Genomic DNA, 25,146 nt, shown 5'->3' on the forward strand with positions numbered 1-25,146 from the left:
ATCCCCCCATGCTAAAATCACGCACGTGGGGAGGAGGGGTCAAATAATTGTGCAAAGCTTGCTTTGCACCATTATTTAACAGCTCGGTTAGGGCAGGCGTGAGGGGACCTGTGGGCCTATTTCCATGGTGGAACACCATGGAATAAGCCCACAGGTGTCCTCCCCAGGGACACCCCCACCCACACCAGAGGGACAGCGGAGGATGGGGGACCCCATCCCAGGTAAGTATAGGTAAGTACAGGTAAGTATTGTTTTTTTAAGGTGCCATTGGGGGCCCTGAAATGCCCCCCCCTGCATGGCACTGGGTGCAATGGTCATGCCCTGGTTCCCTGTGCTGGCCATTGGGTGGTGGGCATGACTCCTGTCTTTTCTAAGACAGGAGTCATGTGGTATGGATAATTTTGCATCAGAAAATGACTCAAGGCAGGTTAGAGTCATTTTTTTTACTCTAACCTGCCTAATGTCATTTTTGGGTGCAAAGCCCCCTTCTTCCATACCGCCAGCCCCACCCGACTAACGTCATTTTTTTTACGCTAGCCTTCTCTTTGCACCAGCTTGCACAACGTAATTTTATTTTACGCTAGCCTTCTCTTTGCACCAGCTTGCGCCTTTCCATAAATATGGTGCCCGGCTGGTGCACAGAAATGGTGCAAGCCAGTGCTAAACTTTTTGGTGCAAATCTGCGTTAGGGGAGTTTTCGGTTAAAAGATTTCTCTTTCTCCCAAGATACTTGTATGCTGCTACCAGAGATGGGTCCTAAGCCCAACTCCCTTCTTTTTATCTCTGTTTTCAAAAGTTGAGCTTCTAAAGCCAGCCTTTTGGTCAATCTATCAAGAGCTACATCCTCCTCTGATGGGGCTCCTACTTCTGAGACAGATGATCCTACTTCCTATTCCTCCTCAATTTCTTCTGGGTTGTCTTGATTTTCTTTTTCTGAGGGTCCCCCTGCATCTACTGGGTGGACAGTCTCATATTCTGCCACAAACTGCCTAAGCTTTTCAGTGGTAGTATGAGCACAAGTGTGGACTTGGTAACCTTTGCGGAGAGCCCTTAGTTGGGGGCATCTCAATCCCATCCAAGGGGCCAAGTCGAGCTTCTTAGCCTCGTTCTCTGCATCAGACATTTTTTCCTACAAAAGTTGGGACCTTTTTAACTTTTGGAAAAACTTTTGCAACCTTTGTGGAAACATTTTCTAGGACCTAACTATAGTAAAGACTTTTCATTTCTTAGGGACCCCACTAAGGCTCTAGCAGTTCATTTTAAAATGTATAAAAATAGTCCAATTGCAAAAATACAACTACAGACAATTTTTAGAGTTATTTGTGTGACCACTTAGTGACTAACAGGTATTAGTAAATGAAAAGTCTTGTATCCCGCTGCTGATCCACCAAATGTAGGAAGCTGGCTCCCTGTATAATATACAAAAAAGACATGCATTGTGCAGAAAGTCCAAACAACCCCACTTTCATATCCGGAGGTAAAAAGCAGACCACGTAATGCTCTGTTTTTGTGGTAGTCTGGGCGAGCAGTTAGGTTTATCTTGGAGATGTGCTAAGCATTTGTTGTACTACAGTATCAATAAATGTGGGCACACACTCAGAAGAATAACTTGAGACCAATTTACAAAAATACTTCAGATTTATTTTTATAAAATGTTTAAGACCAAGGTCATCAATATATGGCAAGTACGTCTTTTGCTATCATTTTTCAAAGTTTAGAAAATATATGCATTTGTGCGTAATTATGCACCATAGGAATGAATAGGAAACATTTTAAAATGTATATAAAATAAAGGCAATGCTCTCACACTTGTCACCTTCCATTTTTAGATTGAGGTCATGAAGATGTCCTGTGGGCTAGTTGGAGACATTCAGGTGGTTCCTGTTTCAAGCAGGAGCAGTTGTTGAAATGGGCTGCACAGATGGACTTAAAAGTAAGTCCGGTGTGTCTCCTTGGAGTGTAGAGGTAGCAAGGGGTTAGGGACCCCTAGAGCAAAGCTGGTTTTCTGATGCAGGGGCCAGGGAGGCCTGGAGGAGTGCCGATAGGTCAGCCAAGAGTCATGAGTCAAGGAGTCTTTGGAGCCAGGAGCAGGTCACTTGATGGGTAGTTTGCAGATCAGCAGAACCACTCTGGGGGTGGTTACTGTGAGTCCTGAAGTCACTTGACTGCTTGCTTCTGGGCTTTCGAGAGTTTGGAGTAGACTTTGCTCCTTGGTGTCTGACGTTGGGGGTCCAGTACCCGGGCAATAGTATGTCTCAGGCCCTGAAAGCTGCAGTGCCACCAAGCTTAGCACACTGGTAGTCCCTGTCCTTCTGGTCTTTTGGGTGGAATTTAGTTGAGTTGCTGAATCCGGTTTGTTGGTCAGCAGCCAGTCAGTGAACAGGAATTCACTGGTCTCTTTCTTGCAGGAGCATGATATTTTCATTCTGACGGAGTGTCTTGGCAATTGCATATGGCGGCAGGTGCTCTTATAGTTTATAGAGTCCTACAGGTTTCCAGGTAACACGTCAGTGGCAACTGTCGAGTCCTCCAGGAGCAAAAGGCAGGGTTTGGCACCTTTTTCTTCTTGCAGCAGGACTTCAGTTCTTGTGCCACGGGTCTTCTTTGTTCATGGTCCTTAAATATTTGCAAGTTTTCCTGTTTTTGAGAAATTCTTCTTCTTTCAGGTTCGCACTAGAAGTATAATAGGTGGGTTGTGAATCATTATAAATAATTTACGAATCAGGTTAAATAGGACAGAAGAGTGACACAACTTCTGCTTTTTTTTTAGATTCAGCCATTGCACACCATGAGCCCCCGATACAAGTTTGGTACATGAAAGAGAGAACATCAGGTACCTAAAATACATTCTGTACATACCAGGCTTCTTATGAATGGATCCTCATTTTGTTTTTTCTTGGTTCCTTAAAGAGAAAAAAAGTGCGAGGAAAGCAAGATGATCAGAGTGACAACCCAATTACACTACCAGGCTCCTTCGTCCTCTCTTCCCTGAAGTTCAATTGTGACTTTGACTGTGTCAGGTCTCTTTTGGCCTAGGGGCAGTTGGGAACTTACGTCATGGTCCATTTCACTCCAGTGCAAAGATCCAGGTGAGAGTCTGACAGCTACTTTCTGCAAAAACCAATGCATCACCTCGAGTGCGTGAGAAATTTTTCCACATCAAACTTTAACGCAGACGCAGACTGATCAACTACATTGATTCCACAGACTTCACAGCTCAACAACTACACTCGGTGCAGCTTGACAACAGCGCATTGCATTGACTTTAATGGAGCTCAAAAGCTCCTCGGAACCCCCTTTGACCAGCTTGACGATGATACAGTGAATGCCCGACATCGATCAAAGCTCCTTCCACAGTATTTCTTCAGCAGACCTTGATTGGGTTCTGTAGCCAGCCTGTACTCCATTGCAGTCGGCTGAAAGTTGTATTTGCACTGGTCCCTCATGACCTAAAGTAACTTTTGACCGCTATTGACTTCTAAGCACTATTTTCACATTTTGGACCTGATTTAAAGATTGGAGGAGGGGTTACTCTGTCACAACGGTGGAGGATATGCTGATCAGCGAAGTCTAAATCCCATTATATCCTATGGGATTACTATTTTTGCGGACAGGATATTCGTCACTGTTGTGACAGAGTAATCCCTCCGCCCAACTCTAAGTCATTCCCTTAATCTTTAAAAATTCATACCTTGAGTTTAACTTATTGGATTTTTACTGTTTTGGCCTTGTTTTACTCAGATAAATGTTCTCTCTTTTTCCAAACTAGTGTGGAGTATTTTGTGGTGTTTTACTGTGCGTTACTGTAATTTAAGCATTGCACAAATACTTTATACATTGCCTCTTAAGTTAAGCCTGATTGCACTGTGCCAAGCTACCAGAAGGTGAGCACAGGTTAATTTAGGGTGTGTATTTTGACTTACTCTTCTTCAGATTGTAGCCACGTCTGCCCACTAGAGACCCAATTTCTGACATTGCTGTTTTTTAGACACTGTGCTCTGAGACCCTGCTAACTAAGTCCCAGAGCATGTGTTCTGAACTCTAAAACATGTTGAAATTGGCAATACATTGGCACATTTAACTTACCTACAGGTCCTTAGCATATGGTCCAAAGTGTATTCAGGCCCTGTAAGTTAACTGTCACTTGCGGAGTACAGCACACATTGTGCCACACCAGAATGACAGTTCAAACGTGGATGAAAGCCTATCACTGTAGCATGCTTATGCAGTTTTATACCTGCAAATGCAACATTTTCAAATAACTTCCTGGAGCAGCATGAAATCTTCAAGGTAAATATCAATAAGTTAAAATTAAATAAGGCTTCATGTCAAATAAGCAGGGTGCATGTTATTTAAAGGTAGGACATGTCCATTGTTAGACCTGTCAGCCTTAGGGTGGTCTTCCCCCAAACTTGTTTCCTGTTCCCTTCATTTTTTGATAAATTTGTTTTGTTGGCCTAAGACTTGGTGGGCTTGCCCCTTGATCAGGGCTTGAAAAATCTACTGGACCACTGGCTACGGACAGTTTTATTTTATGAGGTCAAACTATTTTTAGATTCCACTCAACCCTTTTGGCAGTGGACAAAGAAGAGGTGTTCTGTTCAGCCAGAAACTGAATTAGCAATTAAGATGTCTTTATATCTTATTCTTGTCTCATTTGCTCTGTGTTCAGAGGCAGAGGTCAAACGTCAGTTTGTCTTCTTGCAATGCAGACACTTTTCCTTGTGACTGCAGAGATCCAGGATTTTGTAAGGTGAACTGTCTGACCTATGTGAAATGAAAGGCTTTTGGTACCAGTTTTTCTCTAACACATTTATATAACTAAATCAACTTTACAAACATTTCAATATATATTTCAGTAGCTGTGAAATACCATTTTTTATACTTCTATGTGATGAAAAAAAGTCAGAACACTTTACCTGGTGATATGCAAATGATAAATGTTTTCTGATACCCAATTTTCACATATTATTGTTAATACACCCTACAGTTTTATCAGTAAAGCTGCAAGTTAGTGGGAAGCTTTTTGGACATTGCTTGGAAATTTACTATCTTTAAATGATAGAGCGCTACCACATTATGCTTTAGTAATATATTTATTTACAGTGAGTGTTTCAAAATGAACTGAGAAACACTTCTGCACTGATGGCAAAGCTATTAGTAAAGTTAGAGGCAAGTCATACATGGATCATGTGTACCCTATACTGTATGTGGGCTAGATTTATTATACATGGAGCTAAAGTTTAGTGTATTTAATCAAAGAATTTCTTTTTTTTTTTTTTACAGCAGAAATGCTGAACTCACCTATTGGAAGGTACACTCATATGTGAGAATGAAGAAAAAGGCGACTGTACAATACAACATTTGCCTAGGATGACGCAATTTGAGACCTGTTTCTGGGTCAAGTACATTACAGTTAGGTCAAGTAGATTATTCAAGTTATTCAACCTGCAGGCCTAGTAACATTTTAATTATTTTTTGAGGCCTGCTGATAACAAGTGCTAAAGCACTTGTACTCTCTCTCCCCTGAACATGGTTACATTGGCTTAATTCTGATTGACATATATAATTTACTTATGCACCCCTTGTACAGGGGTTCAGAGCCTGTAGTGGGCCTTCAACACATTTTGTGCCAACTACTTAAGTAGCCTCTTATAACATGTCCCAGGTCAGCCACTGCAGCCTGAATGCAGTTTTAAACAGCCAATTCGACTTGTCAATATGACCCCTTTGCCAATCCTTAAACTCCCCTTTTATTTCATGTATTTCACTCGTACAATAGGCCCAACGTACCTCATAGGGCAGGGGACATGGTAATTAAAAGGTTTAACGTGTATTTTTATGTTTAACCTGTCCTGCTAAAGAAAAACTCCTAACTTAATTTTTCACTATTGTGAGGCATCCCTGTCTCATAGGATAACACTGAGTGTTACCTTGCTACATTTAATAACTGCTAACATTTGCTTGAGAGCAGATAAGTATTTCATGAACTTGTAATTAAAACCCCTCTTTAATGGTAGAATCAGATTTTTTATTACAATTTTGAAAACACAACTGTTAAAAGTTTGCATTTTCCTGCCCTTGGCCATTTGGTGCCTGTGGCCTCCCCTGGGTCACATGACTGAGTGTAACTGACAGTTAGGCTTTGTGAATTACTCGCAGACAGTCAAACAACAGAGAGATTAGGTATGTCTGAACGCACCATCTGCTGGCAGGATGGGGGGCGGAGCTGGGCACAGCACCAGTTGAAACTGAATAGGCCATGCTCTGCCTTCATACTCTGTCTCTGCGGCCAGTTTGGAACCAGGGCAAGGAACTCAGAAAATTCCAAGCACTTTAAAGAGAAACCTATAGAAACTTATACCACATTAAAGAAGGCACCAAGTATAAAATTGGGGGCCCTCAGACCCACTCATCAGCTCACTCTCCGAACCTGCGGAAGGACTCGCAGAGGACTGTCTGCTGCTGTGGCCTGCTGTGCACTCAACAAGACTGCTGTACTACACCTGGAAGGACTGCTTTGCTGCCTGGAGCCTGTCTTGATTCTCAGAGGCCAGCTCTGCTGTTTGAGCCCTGCATCATCAACTGAACCAGAGTGATTTCCAGGGCTAGTTTGCTGGGCTCCTGTTCAGAGACACAGGGACATAAAAGACTTCCAATATTTTGAACCCATGCTGGTCCCAGGCTGAGTGAGTCCTGAATGCTCAAGTGGTGTACCTCCAGTCCTGAACCCTTGGTTGTGGTGCTAAAGGTGCACAGATAGTCAAAATCCAAAAAGTGGGTGTAGGAAATTGCTTTATTAGTTGTGTGGCCTACATAGTAATGTCTATTGATTTTCTACCTCAAACTTGTTAACAAAGAAAAGGAAAAAGAGAACAACTTGACAGTGACACGTTAGTCCCCCCAGAGCCAGTGAGACTTTACAAACCATGTGGAGGGTTCCCTGAGTGCATGCTGCACACAAATGAGACATCGATAAGGCTGAAGGCTCATAGTGGCAATGCTCCCATTTAATGAAATCTGCTCAGTCCCACCAGCTGGGAAGCATCAGCTACAACTGTGTCCAACAAAACTGGTCATCAACCTTTACACTATATGGAGGCATGGTGCTTATTAGCATGTCTAGCATGCTCAAGGAGGAGGTGGGTAGAGGGAGGCTTAGTCACCCCCGGGTGCAGAAAGTCAAAAAAGGGTGCAAGAAGCGGGAGTGCTCCTAGAGCCCCTCCTCTATCAGTACCCCCGTAGTGGAGGTCAGAGGTCTGATGTAGCCTACAATTTTTCAAAGTTATCATATGTTATCCCCCCTCCTCTCCTCCCACTCATCTCCATTCTTACAGTTATCTTGGATTTCGACCATTTCAGTACTTCTGAACTCCATGCAGACAATTCGGGGGGGGGGGGCACAGATTTCCAGCCCATGGCGATCCTGTGCTTAGCACAAACCAGGGCCAGACTCGCAAATCTATAGGTATGTGTGCACTTTCTGGGCACATTTCAAAGGTCCAATAAGCACTGAACAGGGTCCGGCGGGAGGAGACCACTGATGATACCCAGCAAGTGGTTGAGCACTTTCTCCCAATATTGGGTGAAAACCGGACTGCATTACATTACATTGCATGTACCACAATCTGGCATTCATGGACACCTCCTTCAATGACCCGAGGAAGCGTCTCCACTCAGCAGGAGTAAATTCCAATGCCAGTGTATGTTCTCACCATAGTAAGTAATCAACGGGTATCTTGGAGCTAGGACAACCACACCAGATCTTTAACCACAAATACACTTACTTATGCATACTCTTTCCTGACTAGTCCTAACTATAACCCTTGCTATTCTTTTAGGAACTAGCCAGGTTTTCAAATCGTTCCTAAAGCAAGTGAAATTTTCACTGGCTCTGAGGGGAGCTGGGAGTATCTTTCACAATTGGGCTGCCCTTACCTGAAAGGTCTTGCCACCCGACCACATTTTCCTGAATTTCGGAACACAGATTAAGGGCCTGATTCAGATCTTGTCAGACTGGTTACTCTGTCACAACGGTGACGGATATCCCATCCGTCGGTGGACTGGATATCCTTCACCGTTGTGACAGAGTAACCTCTCTGCTGAGATCTGAATCAGGCCCTTAGTTAGCAAATGAGGATCATGGGTTCCTCTGTGGCCCGTAATGCCTGAATTTTGTTTGTAGCAACAGCGGCCCTGTTGCGTTTAAGGTCTTTTAGACCATACACACCGATTAAAAAAAATATTCTGTCTTTTACTGGAAGCCAGTTAAGCTCTCTCAGATAGGTTGTATAAGAATCGTATCTGGATTTATCCAGTGCAAGTTCTCATGCCATTGCTTGCACTCTATATCATCCTATAATTAGGTAATCTGGTGCACCCAGTAAGAGTGCATTCCAAGAGTCAATTCTGCTAAGGACAGTAGACTGAACCACTAGCTTTCTTGCTGACTTGGGCAATAGTGGTATGATTTTTCTGAGGCTGAAGAGTAATCCGAAACAAGTAGCTGCTGTTTTTTGATGTGTGTCTCCATGGAGAGCGTATAATTCACTTATACTCCTAGGTTTCATACTGCCTGAGATATCTTTAAGTTGTCTGTGCTGGTCCATGTACAGAAGTTATTTGGGGGTGTGTAAGGCTCTTTACCGGGTGTTCACCATAAGAATTCTGGGGCATATTTATAGGCCCCCAGCACCATCTTCTGCCACATTAATGTCATTTATTTTGACAATAATGCGGCCCAACGAGGCCAAAATCCCCACGCCTTATTTACAGGGTGGTGCAATGCATGCATTGCGCCACCCTGTAACTCTTTGCGCTACATTATGCCTGCGCCAGGCATAATGTATTCAAAGGGGGAGTTCCCCTATTAGGGGAGCCGGTATAATGGTGCAAGGAAATCTATGGGATTTCCTTGTGCCATTTATTACGGCACTTTTAACGCCTGCTCAAGAGCAGGTGTCAAAAGAGGGCTTCCATTCTTTAGAATTGGCCTGTATGTACTCTGTAGGAGTAGCGTCAACAGTTTGGCGCTACTCCTGCGAGTACATCAATAGAGTCATTAAAAATTACTCTATTGCCCCCTACCCTGCGCCATGGTGCGCCGTATTTTAAATACGGTGCACACATGGTGGCGGTAGGGGGGTCCCAAGGGGTGCAGGGAAAGTGATGCTGCACTCGGTGGAGCACCACTTTCCATAACTCTGCTCCTCAGTTTTTCCTTTGTTGAATTGTAATGAATTGTCAGCCAGCTTGTCATCTCTTTCAAGCATGTATGAAGCCCCTCTATTTGGATGTGACTGTTGTTATTTAGAGACAAGATTAATCCTGTATCATCTGCATAGGTTACAAAAGTCATCCCTTATGATCTAATGAGGGTCAGTAGTGGGCAGAGATATGCACTAAAAATGATAGTGCTCAATGCTGATCCGTGGGATACACCGTGTTCTGCTCTTTTAAACTCTGAGCAGAATGGAGGGAGCAAGATTGCTTTGGTGTTATTTGATAGGATTCAGTCCACTCCAACCGTATTTCTTCCACCCCTATCTCCCTCAGTCTGGATAGCAGTATTTTGTGGTTAGCAGTGCCAAACAAAGCTGACAGATCGAATAATATCAGTAGTGCTGTTTGATCTATCTGAACCGTCATCCTCATCTCATTCATGGTTAGAGTCAACACTGATTCTGTGCCATGCGCTGGTCTGAAGCCCATATGTTCATTCTCCAGGATGGTATGGCTTTTCGGATAGCTTGCCAATTTCTTGCTAACACATTTCTCTACTCCCCTCCTTTCGACCAAAAAGCAACTAGTCAAGTGGCACAAAAAATTGAAACAAGTAGCTATACCCTTCAAATATATTTTACTTTTCATACTGCCAAACTAAAAATATATTTAAAAAGATCACTTAAAAGCAAAGGTGTGTTATTTTTTTAAAAGATCTTTCCCCTGTTCCCTTGTGCAAAAGTTCCATTTGTGCAAAGATCCCGGCAAGTGAAGAATGGTCGCGCCATCATCCTTTCTTTATAGCCCCTCCTTTCAACCAAAATACAACTAGACTGCTCATCGCCGTGCCATCTTTTCGGGTGTTCTGCAGGGCCCTTCAGGTGTTGCCGTAGTGCCCAATAAATGCATGTAACTGCTTTCATTTGGTACCTGTCTGTCAGAATTGTGGAAAAAGCCTTGTCTGTATTGGGCACCTGTTTTTGGCACCGCATGCCTGCCCCACCACAGTGGACAAGGCCTCATATAACAAAAAGTGGCCCAGGGCAAACCCATATGTGTCTCTCATGTTGTTAAATCACCATAATCTCTCATCCACAACTAAATTTTCCCACGTCTCCACTCCTGCGGCATTCCAAGCATCAGTCCCATGCTTGACTTTCGAAGGTCTAGTCTAGAGCATTGCCCAGATGGGCAGTTCAGAGGAGTATGGGAATGCCCCTGCGTTGGTAAGGATATATTTACCCCACGTGCCTTGGCGATCTGCTGCCACACACATCAGGTATCCAGAATACTATAGTCACCCAGGTCCGCCAATACTTTCCACCCGTTCTGGTGTACCTGGGTCCTCCAGCCAATGAGCAACCCATTGTAACTGTGAGGCAGCAAATTACTACTGGTAATTAGGAGCCCCTATTCCTCCCTCCTCTGTTGAAGCATATGAATTCACCAGCAACACTCTGTGATTTCCAATTCCCCATATCAGTGTTGTGAGTAATCCCTGTAACTCTTAGAAGAACAATGAGTTTGGTGCCCGGAATAGCAGCAAAGTGGTATAGCAGTTTAGGCAGTATTGACATTCAAGAAATATCAGTTCTCCCCATTGGAGACAGTGGCAATTGAGACCAGAACGGCATAGACTGTCAGGTTGCTGCCGGTGTCTTGCCTAGGCTGCCATTGATCAAGTCCTGCTCCTCATGGTATATGGGGATTCCCAAGTGTAGGGCGCTGGCCTGGTTTGTAGTGGGTGCCTATGGTACTTACACCTTATACCAAGTCCAGTTATCCCTTATTAGTGAAATGTAGGTAGTGTCTAGAAGCCGGGCTCTCTAGCGGTAGCTGTAGCTGAGCAGCCAAGGCTTATCTAGGAGACATGCAAAGCTCATGCAATAGCACCGTAGTCTCACAGTACTCACACACATGAAAGAAAATACTCAGTGGTACAAAAATAAAGGTACTTTATTTTGCTGACACAAATGCCAAAAATACCATGGGGACTATACTCCCTTATGAGGTAAGTAATACACAAATTATATACACTAGTATGCAGAAAAAAGCATAAAAACAGTTAGAAAACAGTACAATTAGTGAAAATAACAATAGTTAGAAATGGGCCTAGGGGAAACACAAACCATATACTAAGATAGTGGAACGCCAATGTCGGTTTCCCACCTGGCAAGTGTAGTGTGTAGAGGGGCGCTGGGAGTACTAGAAAACACCAAAGGTAAGTACTAAAACCTACCCCAGTGGACCTGCAGACCTGTGGATGAAGGGGACCAAGTCCTAGATGCACAGAAGAGTCCAGGGAGAACAGGAGCCCCTGTTAACCCAGATGAAGGTGCAAAAGAAGAACCACAGGTGAAGAAGAACAGTTAGTACTGCACCCAAGAAGACAAATTTGGGTTCCTGATTGGTGCAAGTGATGTCCCATGCTGGATGGAGGATTGCAGTCTGGTTTGCTTTGCTGGAGTCAGCCAAAAAGCTTTGGCACACACAAAGCTTGCGGGTAACGGAAAATGGCGCTGCCCGGTACTAGAAAGGACCAGGTGGAATCTACCCAGGAGGGGGAGCCAGTGGGGACTCTCGGCAACTCAGAGATCCCATGGAAGACCAGGCAGCGTGTACAGGAGTCCCACAGGACGGTACAAAGGAGGTGCAAAAGGAGGCCCACGCAGCACTATGAGAAAGGCCCCCACGCCGCCGGAGAACCACTCAGGAAGATGTGCATCGCAGGATAGAGTGCTGGGGGCCGGAGCTGCAAAGTGCATGAAGACCTTTATGGAAGGATGCCAACAAGCCTTGGCAACTGCAAAACACACAGTGCACAGGGGTACTGTCCTGCTTGGGAAGGCAAGCTCTTACCTCTACCAAAGTTGGACAGTAGGACGTCAGGACTGTCAGGATCACTTCAGTTCACCACCTGTGATGCACGATCCACGCAGCTCAGCAAGAGAGGGGATCCATGCAGCCGGTCATTGTTGCAATAGGTACCTGCTGAAGCAGATGAGTGACTCCTTTACTCCAAGGGAGATTCCTTAGCTCTTCTGGTGCAGGCTGAAGACAGGCTGTCTTCTGATGATGCACGTCTGTGAAACAGTTGCAGTTGCTGGCAGGAGATGAAGATACAATGTTGCAGAAGACGTCTTTGCTCCTTTGGTGCAGTTTGTAGAGTTTCTGGAGGATCAAGATGCAGTTTCTTTGGTGAGAAGGTGAAGTGGAGGATGCAGAGGATTCCAATCTGAATCTGAAGAACCACCCAAATGAGAGAACTTAAATAGCCCTAAAAGGGGGATTAGTCAGCTAAACAGGTAAGCACCTATCAGGGGAGGGATCTGATGTCACCTTCTGACACTGGCCACTCAGATGCTCCCAGAGATACCTGCCAACTTAGAATCCAAGATGGCAAAACCCACGGACCTTCTGGAGGAGCTCTGAGCACCATCCCTGTGATGGTGACTGACAGGGGAGTGGTCGCTCCCCTGTCCTTTGTCCAGTTTTGCACTAGAGCAGGGACTGGGGGTCCCTGAATCAGTGTTTACTGATTTATGCAAGGAAGGCACCAAATGTGACCTTCAAAGCATTCCAAGTGGCTTAGGGAGGCTACCCCTCCCAAGCCTATAACACCTATTTCCAAAGGGAGAGGATGTAACACCCCTCTACCAAAGGAAATCCTTTGTTCTGCCTTCCTGGGCTTGAGCTTTTCAAGCACCAAGAGGACAGAAACCTGTCTGAGATGCAACAGCTGGGGCTGCCTGGAAAACCTCAGAACTCTGGAATGGCAATAATGGGGGGCCCAGAGTGCATGGAATCATACAACCAATGCTTGCAAAAGCCTTTAGGTATGATTCCAACATGTTTGATACCAAACATGCCTATGTTTGGACTTACCATTATGTAGCTGGACATAGGTAGTGACCTATGTCCAGCACACGGGTAAAATGGCTTCCACGCACTAACAAAGTCTGGGAAAATGGTCCTGGAGGTTGTGGGGGCACCTCTGCTAGTGCAGTGGTGCCTTCAAACACAGGTACTCTGCACCCTGTACTCAGGGCTGGAGGGCCTGCAATAGAGGTGACTTATAAGTGACCTGGTGCAGTGTAAATGGAAGTGAAAGGCTGCATACATCTTTTAATGCAGGCTGCAATGGCAATCCTGCAGAAGCCTTTGCATGCGCTCCCTATGGATGGCAAAAGATATGCAGCAGCCCATGGGGAACCCCTGGAACCCCAATGCCCTAGGTACCCAAGGACCATATACTAGGGGCTTATAGGAGGCACCATAATGCCAATTGTGGGTGAAATACTCGGTTACCAGTGTGCAACAACCAAATTTAGAGGAGAGAGGGCATAATCATTAGGGTGCTGGTTAGCAGGATCCCAGTAGAAACAGTCAAATGCACTGACAAACAGGCCAAAAGTGGGGGTAACCAAGCTAGAAAGAGGCTACCTTCCTACTCAAAGTATTTAATTGTGTCTATACTTCAGGGGAGATGGGTGGTTGGCAGTAAGGCCACCTGTTCATCTATTTTTTTTAGCAGAGGGACCATAGAGGACTTGTCCCAGTTCACCTTGAGACCCAAGACATCCCCAAACTTGTCAAGGAGCTCCATCAGCAAGGGGACACTCGTGTCATTGTCACACATTTAAATCAAAGTGCATTCTGCATACAATGAGACATTATGGGTTTGCCGGCCAATGGTGATTCCCCAGTCTGTGCCTTTATTTTGCAAATGGCATGCCAATGGCTCCATTGCTATTGCAAACTGTATTGGGGGTAGGGGGCTACCCTTTCAGGTTTCCCTTTAAGTTACAAAGGGTTCAGAGACTTCAATATGATTGTGTACCCATGCCGCCAGGTCTGTGAAATCAGAGACACCCTTTTCAGGAATCGTGGCCCCGCTCCCAGCTTAGTGAGTACTGCAAATAGGTATGGCCATCTCAAATTAACAAAGCCTTTTTGATGTTAAGTGATGCTGCCCATTGGGGGACTCTGCGTGGCAGATTTAATGGCCCTTAGCACCACCGGAGTGTCACTTTTCATGACGCTCTGGTGGTGCTAACCACTGCTCCATATTTCCAAGGAGGTGTAATGCCACTTTTTGTGGCGTTACGCCTCCTTGTAAATGTCAGCCCCTTCAATGCAATTTTCTGCTTCAGAGGAGCATGACGCTGCCATAGAGCCACCCCAGGGGTGGCATTAGCATTGCAAAATTAGGAGGAATGCTTTTATTCTTCCTCGTTTTTGCTTTTTCCCTGTGTGCTGCATTCTGCAGTACACATGGAAAGAGCAAAATGCCATGGATGATTATTTATGTGCAGGAAGGCTTCCCTTCCTGCACAGAGACAATGATTCCAAAATGACGCTTTGGTACTTCTATGTGTGCTGCATCCCTGTGTTTCAAAAGTGGTGCAGCACTGCTATTTTTTGCTCAGCACCGTGCTGTGCCACTTTTGAATAAATCAGGGTCCATGTCTCGTATTCCAGTCCATGGTCCTAAAAAAATGTTGTAGGTCTCAAAACATGTTTCTACTCAGTACAAAGCCATCTTGATCAGGATGTATGAGGATGTATATTACAGAAATAAGGTGGGTTGCTATTATCTTCTCCAGAATCGTGTAGTCACTATTGAGGAGTATTGATAGTGGCCTATACTATACCCATCCTTAGAGTATTGCTGTCAGGCTTGGGGAAAACAACTATCAGAGCCTCTCTTATGGAGGTGGCAGCAAACCCAAGTGCAGAGCCTTCAAGTACACCTGGAGCAAAGGCTGGGTGAAGTCGTAGGAGTAAGTATTATAAAACTCCACTGGGAATCCATCCATCCCCGGCATTTTACCCCCTTGCCAACTGCTTTACAGCCATCTTAATCTCCTGCAGCAAGATCAGGGCATCCAGTTCCTGCTTCTGGGTACCATCAAATGCTGACACTGGCAGGAAGTCCAAGTAGCCTATCAGTGTGTCGTGTTGAAACCCAGTAGGAGGCCTATGTACATTCTCATAATAGGTTTGGAACGTCTGGTTGATGTTGTGTTATGTATTGACTATCTTACCATCAGGAATACCAATTGCATGGCAAACATGTGTTGATACGTTTTATATTCTTTATGGTCTAGATAACATAAATGAGTGAGGGTGGCATCATAATTTTTCCTGAGGTCTCTCAGGGTTATCCATGCTGTGTCATCTGTCACTGCTAGCATCTCTAAGTCCCTAATATGTGCCTCCTTTTCTAGGAGTTCCCAACTTACCATTCTCTTGGTCCCCATGACCTCCTGTACACAACTCCCTCTGAGAACTACTTTGAAGGCGTTGCATTCTACAGCGTGGTCTGTGGCAGTTCCGGCATTGTGTACAAAGTACTGCTGTATCACAATGCCTATGCGTTCCTGTAACACTTGGTCATGTAATGCCTCTACTTGTAAGTGCCATGAGGGTATTGGGCGGCACATTTCCCCCAGCTTATGGTAAGTTGCTACGGAATTATGGTCGGATGCTTTGTCTCTCGATCTTTTTGCTAAATCTGAATCATCCCCCTACCCTTGTCTGCCCGTGTCCCATGAATAAGATACTGTTGTGTCTCACAACCATAAGGGATTTGCAAATAATGTCTATAGTACCATCAGACACATACCCCCAGTTCAGCTGCTATGGGGGTGACAGCAGGCCTAGTGTGCAGAACGGCCAAAAGAAGGGGATACTGTTGATCATGGTCCCAAATTCACCAACTCATATGTTCCTCTGTGTATTATGGTTGCTACCACCTGTGCTCTCTATCAGACAGACGAGGGCTTGCATCATGTAGGAAGAATGTTTGTCCTTCCTCACTGGAAGCTATCGTTCATTGTCTCATTTTGCTCTGGTGGGGAAGACACAAGTTTGGACTAAAGCCAGGCCGACACTTCCTGCGGCATTTGAAAAAAGACAGTTTTTTCACCATCCGGGACCCGGAGTCTTGCAGGAATTAACAGGGCATACTTGATGTGTAACTGGAGAAACTGGTGCTTAGCCTCTGTGCATGAATGCCTCTGTCTGCAAACATCCGTGGTGTAGTCAGGAAAAATTGTTACTGTGCTGTTTTTCACCTGCCAGGGAGTGGGCAAGCTGCAGGATACTGTCTTTGTCCCGATAAATGAACAGCTGTGCTACAATTGGGTGGGGTGGAGAGGCAGGAGAAGGCTGCCAGTCCGGGACTCTGTGCTCTTTCTACTGAGAAAAAAGTGAATGTTTCATAGATGAGCACCATATTGGCCAGACAGTTTTCAAGAAGGAGTTCTTTGCTTGGGCCTTCTATCTTCTCCAGCAGTCCTACCACATAGATATTATTGAAGCATGTGCAGCCATCTACATCATCAGGTTTTTATCTCAGTAGCTTCATTCTACTATGTCCCTGAGCTTCCAGCAAGAAGCCCACATTCGTAATAAGTGTGTCTAGCCCAGTGAGGATTTTATGTCATGGACTTCCTACAGCAGCTCAGCAAATTTCTCAGAGTGGTCCTGGAGGGGTTTCTCCATAGTAGGCAATCTCCACAGCTCTGCCTCAGTGTTTGGGCATCGGGAAGGGGAGAATCATGGGAGGAGTAATGTAGGATTACTTTTAGGGGAAGCACAGAACTCTCTACTGTGCAACTGGTTTGGCCATCACCTTGACTACCCCCAACTGCAATTCCTCCTTACTGGGAACCAAGCAACCCATTGTAGCGCTTAACTCTTTTAGGATAGCGAAACAGAGCAGTCTAAAGCTTACTCAGGTGAGGTGGTGTGAGCTAGTATTCACTGTTAGCTGACAAGCAATACCAATTAGTAAACAATTGTCTAGTCATTGTTTTTTCTGTAGACAAAGGAAAAATTCATTTATTGCTCACACACAACTACACATTAATTTACAAAGATATACTTTGGAAGATAGAGAATACCATAGATGTCACTGCATTATTACCTTTCACTCCCTAAAGAGTTACACAAACCTACGAGGTAAGTCTATTGGCTTGCTCAAAAGTTTAATATCAACAAACAACATGTCAAATGCATCATTTTGAACGTAACTGAAATTGGCAATCAATAATAATCATCATGTGTATATGCACTCATTAATGTTACTAAAGTGTATTTACTTTGATTAGTAAGTACTGCCAACATCATTATACTAATAAGGCACTTAAAATGAACAAAACCTGTGTCTATGTGCTTTTTATATACTTTCAAACTATGAAAATAAAATCATGAGAAAAGCTCCAAAAGGGCATCACATTCTGATAACCTGACAAGCAACCACAGGCTTAGCCCCTAGTAAACACTGCATCACATTTACCTTCCTGAAACATCTCTAGGGCACAATAAAAGCAGACATAGAACCACCCCCTAGGAGCACTGCACTGCCAGCTGGAGAGCTGATGCCACAATCTTAGGAGTGCTTTGACGCTGTAATACAAATTCCATAGAAGACCTGGTTTTCTGACCCCCGTCGACATAGGTTCAATACCTTGTCAAAACATCTTGGGGGAGCTGCTGAAATACTGCAGCTGCCCATGCTTCCTTTTCACCATTGGTGGTGCACCTGCAATCCAGGGGCCACCACAAGAGGGGAAAATATACAAATGAAAAAACCCTGCAGAGTATTGTGAGATGCTCCAGCTAAGAGAAGTGAATATTTTATCATTGCCTCTCTGGCTGTGTCTGTAGAGCTGCAAAGCTTTCTTTTCGTGTTTGTTTTTCTTTTTTTCAGTGGGGTGCCCGGTCCCACCCAGACACCTTGAACTCCCCACATTGAGGGCATGCACGAATGAGAATTTGCATTAAAAAAAACAAAAACAAGAGGCATGTGGCAAAATAAGAAAAATTTGCTTAATTAAACATTACAGAGAGCAGTTATTGAACTGGGACTGTCTCTGGTAGTACATTAAATTGATGTAGGTTTTACACATTTCTTTGGGTGCAATAAAGTCATTAAAACACCAAAACATGTGAACAGTTGTCAAGGAGTTGTAAATACAATTACAGATAGAGAATGCAGGTGGGCCTCAACCTGGCATGTACACAACGTGGGCCAGCGAATACGTGTCCTGATGTCCAGCCTGAGGGGCGCGTGGTCGCTGCATCCGCTGTGTCCTGATTGGCTAAACATACCTAACTACATGTGGCATCCAACTTTATGGTGTTTTGAGAATGCACACATCCCACTGGCCATGTGTTCTTTATTGGGGTCAATCTCCAGGGTCTACTGTAGTGTTGCTGCCTATATTGGGGATCTGATCTAAGTTTTCCTGTTTGTGCATTTGGCTGTCGGCTAAGTGTTACCCCACCTGTGACTTGTCAGTCAATAACCTTCAGGCCTGGGTTGAAGAGCCTGCCTGACCACGTACGTACGTGCTGGGGTTGATAAAGAGTTCAAGATGGGGGGAATTGCACAGTGGTGATGCGACTTTGTTCATGTATGAAAATGTACTGTTTGTGTATAAAAATGTCTTATTATAATATACATCCTCATTGACTAATCCAATATCAACACAGGGGTTCCTCTCCTGCGTGGCCCAGCCAGCTTCATTCTCACTGGCACAGGAGCCAGTAGTCTTCTTTTCCCTGCCCGCTCTATGCAAGCATGGTGCAGAGTCCTACAGTGGCCACCCTGCTCTCCCCAGACATGGGCACGGGGAGCAGGTATGAGACCACCAACATTGAAGGCGGCACAATGGTGCTCCACAATCCTCTTTGGGTTCTGGGACGGAGATGGGATTTTCGCCCACTATTCCGTGCATACGTTCTGGTGGATGAGGGCCAATAGAGAGTCTATGTGCCCATGCACACTCTCCCCCAAAAAAATAATTAATCAAATTTGTGCTGACCCCAGGGCTCAGGCCCACCCCGGGGTTAAGGTCAGGAAATGGGGAAGAGCCCTAAGCTCTGTTTTTCCTCCAAAGGTAAAGGTTACCAGTCTTCAAAATGCAATGGCACTGGCCCCTTTGGGCCAATCTGAATGAATGTTAATGTTACTTCTTGTGGCAAGCTCTAGCCAACATGACCAGTTGCAGCAGACCTCCTCACCTCCAAAGTGGTGTAATCCACAGTGAGCTGCTTCTACTGGTTCCTTACACCAGCCTTCTACTTGGTCTTTTTTTCTGGGCACAGAAGTTTAGCGGGTTCCCACACCTGGTCCTCAGGAGATGAAAGAGGGACAGCCTCACTGGCACTCCGGGAGACATACTGATCCTGGATTCAACTGGGCAGAGTCCTTAATCCTTTCTGAGCATTAGGGGTTTCATCCTTCCCATTGTCCATTGCACCCCAGAGTCCAGCACGAAAGCATAAAAAACACCAGCCAAGAGACAGTCTCCACCTTGTGCTAGAGTTTTAAAAGTGGAGTGGAGAGCCAGGTACCCCTGGCCACTCCCAGGGTGCTCATCACCTCTTCAGTCCTGTCTCAACCCTCCTGCACGGCATGCCGGAACAGTTTGAGATAGCGTCATCCAGGAATCAATAGTCACATCTTCCCTGGGTGCCTCAGCTCCACCTTATGCTGACATCATCACTGCTAAGGCCTTTGTCACCAAATTTTCAATGAGAAGTCCCCTCTTGTGTTGGCTCCAGAGGTCTAGGCTTCCTCCTTTGTTCAGTGGGCCTGGGCAGACCCATCCCTTGTACAATATGATAGCTGATTGATTGATCCAGATTCTTTAGCCCAACCCTTCCCCCCACAGGAGCTGAGTGAAGAAGTGTTAATTTCTCCCTTTGTGTAGGGAGGCCTTTATTTGGAGAGAAATTGAACTAATCTGGCACACACTGGGTGACAGAAAGTCGGGGCTTTGATCCTGAGGTGAGCCAGAGAAATATGACAGTTCTGGATGACCCAGAAGTTGTACAAATAACTTTTTGAAACTTGCAGGTTTGATTTTCATGCACTGGTTACACCCCTTTCCAATATGTCACTAGTCTCTGTAGGCCAAAGAGAATCGAACTTGCACTCCAGTGCAGTTATCTCCCTATGTGTATAATAAATTATCACCTTAGACAAAACAGTAAATCACACTGACTTTCCATATCAATGTACAATAACAATAGCAGACCTTTCCCAGCTCAATATCTAATCCCGCAGAGTTCCTTCTGCGACAGGCAAAATGTGAGCAGTTCCCAGGCTGCGTACATGAGTTGTCTCACACATGAAGCCCTCAAACGTGTTCATGTGTATCAGGCCATGTGCCCCTTACTCTTGCTCCTTCGCAACAGCCTTATCTTAAAAGGTGGGCACGGTGAAAAACATACACAGTCCATTTGCCACGTGATTACCGTGGGTGAGGCACATGTAGTGAAAGTCACCCACAGTAAAAAATCCGAACATGGGTAACCCAAACTGCAAAAAAGTTTGGGTGCACTGAATGGGCAAAATCCAATTAAAACTTTGGAACTTGGAAAATATTTGGCCAAAAAGTGCTCTGAGAACTGAGAGAAGACTGGGACCAGCCTGGTTGTCAATCACCCTAAGGTGTATTACCGGTTGGCCTAACTTCCCTGCTGCTTCCGGTATATTCTTCTCTGCAGCAAATTCTGTTCAGTGGTCCTATACCAGAGGGGTAACCAACCTTTTGGAAACGTCTTTGGCTACAGCCTCCTGCCTAATCCTACTAGAGATCTTTGACTTCCAAAAAAGTGGGGAAGTCTGAATGTAGAAATCTTCACAATTACTCCGTTCAATGGCTCACTGATGTCAATGCTCCCTTCTTGGGCACTGCCTGCAACCTTGCCCAACTGAACTTTCTCTTCTCAGAACATTTTTATTGAAAATTCTTTTAAGTCAGAAAGTAAGCACCAACTGGGCCCAATCCACTTCTTGTATCTGGCCTGCATCTCATCACAGTCTGTCATATTTTTTGTCCTTGACCTGATCTCACGTGACTAGATGCCTGCTGTTGACATCTATTTTCATTAAAGGGTTCTAGTCATTGGATTTTTGTCATTTTGGTGTCAAATAATATATTAAAATGTACTTAATTTTTAAAATTGGCAGGGTATTTTTCTTGTGCTTTGTTTCTACTTTATTACAGTTTGTGTGCTGCGTAAATACTTTGAACATTGCCTTTAAGTTAAGCTTGACTGATTTTTGTGCCAAGCTGCCCAGGGCTAAGCACAGGTTAATTTAGTGCCTTTTTGTGGTTCACCCTACCAAGGACCGTGGTTGTTAATTGACGAGGGCTCACACCCCCGTCAACCAACAACCCCATTTCTCACATAGCTGTTTAATGGAAAACAAGTCCCTGCAGTGACAAGGCCTCAAGATACATTTTTACTGTTGCAGGAATAGCTTTGCCATAGCAGGGCACAGGGATCTAATATAAAATGAAATAACGTTATCCCAACTTTGGAATCCACTACAAAGTTCACTTTTGGACACTTAAAATATGTGTGACAAGCCCACTTCATTGGTAAAGTCAGATATGAACTAAATATTTTGCAAAAGGTGTTTTATCTTCCTAAATCCTCCATTTGCATGAGCTTCTAACTTTAACCCAGGAACTAAATAGTACCTTTAATAAGGTGTAAAATTGCTCTCATAGCTGACCTTGAGTGTGGGTTCCTCTCACAGGATGATGATGTGGACAGTGTCCAGGAACATAATTATCTTCACAGGTGAACATCTGTGTCTTCCTATTTTTGTTGCCCCTCTAGTCAGCCAGGAACCAATTCCCAGTGGTGTTGGCACTGTCGCCAAAACCAGGCTTGTGTGACCACAGAGAAAGGAAAGCTCATGTCCCTGACTGTACCCCTAAGACGGGCAAAGCAGCTCCAGAAGAAAGTTTCTACCATGTAGGATTTAGGTAGAAAGGGACACTGGTATTGTTTGCAGTAGGGCACACAGGAACAACTGCAATGGTGGCTAGGGAGGATTGTCCCTACTGATTAGGGATGGGCAGGAGTCATCTCCACCTACAGGCTTGTGCCAGTCATAAATGTGGCACCCCTGGGTAGCTTCTTCAGAACATTACTGGGCCTGATTGTTGAGACCTGTGAGGAGACTTGAAAAGCTGGACCTGCTTATAATTGTACCCATTACAAAGACGTAGACTCCAAGTCTCAGTTGGCGGACCTCCTTTTAAGCTACAACATAATACAACAAGATGAAAGAAGCCCTTATTCCTGATAAGCCCATTTGAATGGCTCCAACTGGACCTGCCCTGGATCCTGCTGGTGACTTCTGCTGCAGTGAGTCTAGCCCCAAGTGTTCTGCCTCAGGTCGTGGGACCCTTGATAAATCAAAGTGTACTCCTCTTAAAATCCTGGAAAAACCTGAGACTTATAGAAACTTTTTGCCTGGTGAACCAATGGGAAACTGGGATCAACCCGCTCACCCGATTTGAAGTGTGCATTGCTACTTGGCCTGTCTTCACAATAGATTCTGCTACATTCTTCTATCAATGCAAGAATCAATGACAGAGACCTCTGATCCTCCTTGACCTGTGATCAGCCTTAGACACTGTATTCCACCACATAGGGATTTAAATTAAAGATTCCACTACTTCAGCAACGAATGGGATGCACTCAGATAGATCACTTCCTTCCTCACCAGTACACAGAATGGTCTGACTACAATCTTTCACCTCTGAACCCAAGGATAGCTTCTGCAGTGTCCCTCAGGGCTCGCCCCTAATCCCCATGCTCTTTAACAAATATATAACTCTGCTGGCCAACATCGTCAGACTCTATGGTCTCAACATAATATCCTATGCAGATGATACCCAATTCACCCTCTTTCTCACTGATGACCCCACCACCAGGACCAACTTTCACAGATGCATGGAAAGCATTGCCGAACGGATGAAGTAAAACTGCCTGAGGCTAATCAAGGACAGAAAGGAAGTCCTGGTCTTCTGCACCAGCAACAACTCATGGATTAACTCTTGGTGGCCATCAAACCTAAGACCCACACCCACCAACTAAACCAGGAACCTCAGAATAATCATTAACAACAAGCTTACCATTAAATAACCTTTCAATGCTGACCTCTCTGCCTGTTTCATCACGCTGTGCATGCTACGTAAGATCTTCAAGTGCTATCCCTACACACGAGACGCACTGTGATACAGGCCCTAATCACCAGCCTACTAGACTATGACAACGCTCTCTCTCTTTCAAACCATACAAAATACTACAGCGAGACTCATCCTCAACCTCCCCAGACAAACCATTATCGCACCCCACCACGGCCAACTCCACTGGCTCCTCATACAGAAGAGATGCAAACTCAAGCTACTGACCCACACACACAAAGCTCTACACAACCAAGGGCCCACTCACATTAAGAATTGCCTGAACTTCCACCAACTGTCGAGAAGACTACGCTCTGCCACTCTATCACCTACCAGGATGCTCCCCGCATCTATAGAAGCAGAAGTGGAGGAAGCTACTTCTCCTACATCACAGCAAAGGTCTGAAACAGCCTCCCCACAAGGCTTCGGACCATCACCTCACATCCTGATTTCCAAAGGGCCCTAAAGTCCTGGCTGTTTGATTGAGCCTTCCGTGACCTGCAAGCTCCTGAATACCTTATTGGGTAATTAGTAGTGCTATATAAATCCTTATTGATTGATTGGGTTATTGACCTCTGTGGTGCAAAATCTTGAACTTGTCCTGTTGGAGCTTTTCCCGCCTAAATAAATGGTTTCTCAAAGCTCCATCCCAATCCTAGAACCTATTGACATTAAGCTGCTTCTCTCTACATCATCACACTGCCTGCTTTCACTAAAGGTTCTCGACGTCGCAAGATAACTTTGCTACCAGGGCAAACCTGGTCCTTGTATCTGACCCCTTCGAGGTCAGCACGAAATCCAGATGACCACAGTTGGCCTTAAATGCTTTTTGGTGCCATTTTCATTTAAAACTTTACACATTTATAGCCACAGTTCCTTTTATTGGATTTTTGTTCTTCAAGGTAATTTTGTTCATGACATTATTCTCTATATTTAAAAACTGGATTTATATTTTTATTGTTTTGTGTTTTTGACTTTTTAACAATTTTTGGTGCTTCTAAATGCGATACACAGGCCCTCATTATGAACTTGGTTGTAATCACCGCCAACCGATGTGCCGACGGTGAACAGAGGCCCGCCAGTGGCGGTAGACTGCGCACCACCAAATAATGATGCCAAATAGACAAACCTCCAAAATTCCTGCAACCTCCACCTACCGCCAGGGTCAACGACGGTAGAAAGGTAGGACACCCCACCACCGCCATACAGACAAGTCCTCCGCCCACCAAATAATGATGCACAAATCAGCTTGGCGGACAGTGAATGCCGAATGGCCATTGGCGTTACGGACTCCCACGGCCAGCAATGGGACCCACCAACAACAAATGCACACATTGGCAAGTTTGAAACCCACACAGCTGACGTACATCCACAACACTATAAAACACTCACATACACACCCCACAATCCTTTGCAACGCCAATAGCACAACAGATATTCATAACACAACACATTTGCACTGAACTCAACATCACACAAGTCACACACACAAATACACCACCAAAACCCATACATACCCCAAACACCATCACAAGCCACACACTCAACCAGCCAACAGCACCCTCACCTCAGGTGGAACACCCACTGCAGGAAGCAGTGGAAGGACCTGAGGCGCTGGCCAGGAAGACTGGAGAGGCCCAGCTGGGGAAGGCCACCCAACGAGGAAAGGTTGCCCGTCGGACCCTGACCCCCACAATGGCCTGCATACTGGCAGTAGCCTATCCAGATCTGGATGGGCACTTGAAGGCAGCACAGTAGCCACAAGGGGGTGAGTAACAACACTTTTGCGATACCACTTTGATCAGGGTCGTGTTTCAGGAGGGTATTTGGTGTATTTTGGGGTCATGCCCACTAGTCAGGGGCACATTCATTACATATGTTGTTTCTGCTGAGGGTACGTGCGTGACCTGGGTGG

This window comes from Pleurodeles waltl, chromosome 7 (genome assembly GCF_031143425.1).
Source record: "Pleurodeles waltl isolate 20211129_DDA chromosome 7, aPleWal1.hap1.20221129, whole genome shotgun sequence".
Lineage (NCBI taxonomy): Eukaryota > Metazoa > Chordata > Amphibia > Caudata > Salamandridae > Pleurodeles > Pleurodeles waltl.